Here is a 5,763-nt window from a genome sequence, read left to right as displayed (position 1 = left end):
CTTATGGGGGACTTTAAACCCGGAATCGGATAAAACATATATATGGGAGCTATAGCTCTATCTCAACCAATTTTCACCAGATTTAAAATACTGGTTTTGTCGACTCCTAACCTCATCACAAGCGATGTAACTAACGAAAGAAAAAGAAACGCCGCGAGATGATCTTTCTCGTTCCGTGGCTGGAAGGGAACTCAATTTATTTACAACATATTCTTAGCACTAAAGCTTACATATAATACATTAACACATGCATTTTATTTACTAATGCACGCTGTGCATTAACGCACACAATACGTTGCGGGAGAAAACGAAACGTACCTAATTTGTGATCGACTCTTTCTTATCTTCTATTTATGGCCGTGACATTTATTACATTATTTATTACCGACCATAAACCTAGCATTTGGAAAACACATGCATCTTAAGTGTTTTCTTTATTTAACTAATTTACATTCTTCGGAAAAGACAAATAAAAATGAGATAAGAATTTAAAGAAGAACATTCAACACACAAACTATTTTTACAACATGTACAGTTTCTACAAAACTAAACATACTCCCGGCCTTAAAAGATCCTAATCTTTTAACAAACTTCGATCGATTCTATTTTTTTTTAAATTATATAAAATAAACATAATTTTCTTAATATTAAGAATTGAATAAAACTGTGCTAAAGTTATATCTTATTTCAAAATTAATTTCTAACGTAAAAATAATCTCCGAAGTATGCTGCTTGAAACTAGGTAATTGCACCCATGACATCCACCAACCACTTGAAGTCTGGATCTCTCCGCCAGCGATGATCAGATACCTGGGATATTTTTAAATCCTTTCCATAATTCAAGGACACATCTACTGCATGGATACGTCGTTTACTTATACTCATGTTGTTATGTTCTCCACGACTTCTGAACCATTTCGCACGTTCCAGACGGAAATTATCAATCTTCTCTTTATGTCCATCGTCAATACAATCCTTGGCCCGGATTTCACTTTCTTCTTTGTCAGGAGCAGCAAATACAAGATTTTTGTGTTCCTGTAAATTCCTTGTGGGCAGCACTTCTTCAATTTTAATTTTTCTCGTTATTTTTCCTTCGACTCGCGGAACATCAAGGCGAACGTTTTCATTTTTACTTTCGATAGCTTCTAAGTCCTCAACTACCTTTTGATGAGTCCCTAAACTACCCTTAACATTATCAACATGCTTCTTCATGTTCACCTTTTTAGGTGCTATTCTTGAAATGTTCCCACTTCTCACTATGCGGTAACAAATTCTAAGAAAATGGTAATGACTTGTGTAGTCATCCTGTTTTCCAACTACATCCAAATACCGCACGTATTGTGACGATAATGTTTGAAATTTTCTATCGATGTTTTCTATTTTTGAGAAATAACATCTTCTAATCTCCTCCCAAAAATCAAATAAAGCATCGATAAGTTTAACCGTTATCCCAATGTCTGGCGGCTGTGAATGGAACAGTAAGGCATTTTTCCCACACTGTTCCGATGAACTTAAGCTGTTCACCTCAGCTAAATAATCGATATCTAAACGTGGTATTTCTATGGGCACAAAAACACCTATGCCGTTTAGAACTCTCTCGATATCTTTAGTCGCATAGCACACTCCCAAGGCGTCTATGTAATCCGAGTATGTAATTTTTTTCATACGACGGAGTTCCCTCTCGTTATCTAAATATTCCTTTCTTGCTTCTGCAAAGGAACTACCTAATTTGGTATATTTTTCCCTAGCTTCCTCAGTTACACCACACAGAGCAATTTTTTCCATTTCTAAATAAAGTGACACAATATACTCGCCCAACATCCTTTGATGTTGAATGAAGTCTACATAATTCATACTGACGAAATATATGTGCACTCAAAAAATAAACGAATAAACTAATCACTTTTTTCTACACGTCTATTGCGTTAGTATATGGAGAGATAGATCGACAGAATCTTTCACTGCTACCTATAATGTCTCCTTTTACACAACTAAAAGATCTAACACTATCTTTGCTTCAACAGTGCACCTTTTACGTCGCTACAACAAATAAGCCTAACACACTTCACTACTACGAAAATGCGCGCCTATCACGTAATTTATTTCGAATAAACTAATATTTTCTCGGACACTGAAAATATAGCCTATCGAATAACTTCACTAACTACACGCGATACTATCACGTCGGGGTCACCAAATGATGATGTCGACTCCTAACCTCATCACAAGCGATGTAACTAACGAAAGAAAAAGAAACGCCGCGAGATGATCTTTCTCGTTCCGTGGCTGGAAGGGAACTCAATTTATTTACAACATATTCTTAGCACTAAAGCTTACATATAATACATTAACACATGCATTTTATTTACTAATGCACGCTGTGCATTAACGCACACAATACGTTGCGGGAGAAAACGAAACGTACCTAATTTGTGATCGACTCTTTCTTATCTTCTATTTATGGCCGTGACATTTATTACATTATTTATTACCGACCATAAACCTAGCATTTGGAAAACACATGCATCTTAAGTGTTTTCTTTATTTAACTAATTTACATTCTTCGGAAAAGACAAATAAAAATGAGATAAGAATTTAAAGAAGAACATTCAACACACAAACTATTTTTACAACATGTACAGTTTCTACAAAACTAAACAGGTTTATAGGATGAATTCAGTCGTAATTGCCAAAATTCGGTCCATTTGCTCTTATATTAGCCATTTGGTGCACAATTAATCTGATATCAGATAAACATATATATGGGAGCTATATCCTAATGTGAACCAATCTCTATAAAATTTGACAGAGGTATTTTCGAGCAGTATCTGATGTCCGGTACCAAAAATCATTCTTCGGAGTGCATATTACGCATGAGGGATCTCTGAAACCTTAAATCGGACGAAACATATATATGGGAGCTATAGCTTTATCCGAACCGATTTCCTCTAAATTTGACTTACTTGCTTCTAGACTGAATTCGGTGGGATGTACAAACAATACAGGTCATTAGGACTTATATTGGCCATTTGGTGGACAATTAGCCTGAAATCAGTTAAAGATATATGGGAGCTATATCTAAATCTGGACAGATTATCACCAATTTCAATAGGGTTCGTCCCTGTTTGCATATTGTTTGTATTTTTCTCACAAGAATACATGAACGGACGGACGGACTGACATTTATGCATGCCACTCAGAAAGTGATTCTATGGAGATCCCCTAAAGTAACTATGGATCTATATCGCTTCCTTCTCTATGTTACAAACAAATGCATAAAGACATTATACCCTTACTACTATGTGGTGGTGGTGTATGGTATAAAAAGAGTCATCCGCCGGTAAGTCCATCAATATGCAAACAAATCTAGTCAGAAAGTAAGGGAGAGAGATTCTGGTCTCCCCATCTTGGTTGCAGAATTTTTGTAGCACACTTTGACTGCCTCAAATTTAAGAGAGAGAATCTTGTTTATATTAAAACCAGGTGATATAAATGGTCTCTCTTTACGGATCATCAAATAAACATTCTCACCAAGTCAATTGTCTGCACCAAGTAGACCACCATTCTAACATTTTAATACTGTACACCACAAGGTGGTCAGGATATTATGTCTTTGTGCTTTTGTTTGTAACAGGCAAAAGGAAACGAGATAGACCCATAGTTCCTTTTTATGATTTGCATAGAATCACATTCTGAGTCGATTTATGCATGTATTTATTGCCCTATCCAGATGAAATTTTGCATAAATCATTTGTTTGGCCCAAGGACGAACCCTATTGAAATTGGAGATAATCGGTCAAAATTTAGATATAGCTCCCATATATATCTTCGTCCGATTTGCCTTTTATTGTGCACCAAACGTGTAATATCAGCCCGAATTGTATGGAATTTTGCATATACACCCAAATTTGGCTTCAGATATATCTATAGCTCCCATATATATTGTTCATCCGATTTGTTATTTTTGTCCTCCGCAGCCGTAATATGCAATCTGTAACAACAATATTTGGGAAAATATATCAAATGCAGCTCAGAAATACATTTGCTAAATTTTATCGAGATCGGTTCAAATTTGGATATAGCTCCCATATATAACTTCGTCCGATTTACCTTTGATTGTACACCAAATGTCTAATTTTTGCCCAAATGGGATGAAATTTGGCACTTACGACCGAATTGAGTCTAGAAGCTAGTATGTCAAATTTGGTGAAGATCGGTTCAGATATAGCTATAGCTCCCATATATACTGTTCATCCGATTTGTTATATTTGTTACCCACAGCCGTAATATGCACTCCGTAACAACGATATTCAAGAAAATATATCAAAGACAGCTCAGAAATATCTTTGCCAAATTTTATCGAGATCGGTTCAGATTTGGATATAGCTCCCATATATATATTTATCCGATTTCAAATTAATTGTGCACCAAATAGGCGACATAATTCCGAATTAGATACAAATGCTTCGGCATATTTAGTCCTTTGAACTTTAAATTATAATTATAATCATAGCGTGTATAATTGAATTCTCCCATAAAAACTTTTAATTGTTATGCGGAGCTCTACTAAATAAGCAAAGTGGTGTAGGGTATCATAAAGTCGGCCCCACCCGACTTTATGACTTTCTTTACTGTTTTTTTTTTAAGATTACAGTCTCACAAGTTTTCCTTCGGTGTACCCTTCAATATCGCAAATAATTGCATTGTCAGCTTTTAATATGTTCATAGTCGTTTTTTATTCTTTAGTGTCGGCTACGCTTTTTGGCTGTTAGTTTTTTTTTTTTTTTTTTTTGGGATAGCAGTAGCAGTTACAAAAGAAAATTTCTAACTAACAAAGTGTGAAATATTTCACTGAAAAGTTTTCCCTAGAATTTCCTTTCTCTTGGCCCTTTCACGCACACACACACACAGCCACACAAATTATTCGCTAGGCTGCTTTAACAGGGATAGATGGTGACGGTAGTGGTGCTGCTCTCTAATGCAGAATAATTTGTTTGCTGGAAATTTGGTTACACGTTTTATTTCTTTGTGATTGTTTAAGTGGAATTGTGCGAATGTGAAAGTGGCCTGAGCAGAACGCTTTTTGTTGGTTGTCTTAAGTTTTAAACACGTGTAGTTTTACTGTCGAAAAAGTGGAAGCCATTTATTTTGAAATGAGTTTTTGGTTGGCTTTATGTGTGTGTGTGTTTTTTCGAGAAATTCGTATTATTTCTTGGACTTTCTTTGAAAAACATTTAATTATAATTTGTCAATTTCAAAAAGTTTTGAAATCTTTTGCTCATATATTTTTTGTAGAAAAAAAACGATGTTTGAAGTTTAATGAGTGCATTTGAAAGAATATCGGATTAGATTTTAAAGTAACTACATGTTTTGGGTTTTGTAACAAGCAAAGTTTTAAAGTCCAGCAAAAAAGCGTATATCTTGTTCCTTTAATTCATTATGTAGTATTGAGTACTATGTACTAAATATCTTATATGTCTGTATATTGACAATTGGAAGATAATTTAATGGGTCTGAGAAGGTAGCACAGGTGCAATAGAGCATATTGGACCAAGTTCTCCAGATGCTGATAAGAGAACTATCAGCAAGATGAGATAAAATGCAAAAATATATACAGGGTGTGATGAAAAAACTGCAACCAATTTCATACTGCTGTCATTTCTAAGCCACTCTTCCGACAGTTGTTAATATTATTCCAGTGACAGCTCATTTTATTGTTTCTCGTGCCATAGCTCGTTACCTTGAAACTGGTAGCGTAGCCCG

This window comes from Musca domestica, unplaced genomic scaffold (genome assembly GCF_030504385.1).
Source record: "Musca domestica strain aabys unplaced genomic scaffold, Musca_domestica.polishedcontigs.V.1.1 2, whole genome shotgun sequence".
Lineage (NCBI taxonomy): Eukaryota > Metazoa > Arthropoda > Insecta > Diptera > Muscidae > Musca > Musca domestica.
This window is presented reverse-complemented; position numbering follows the sequence as displayed.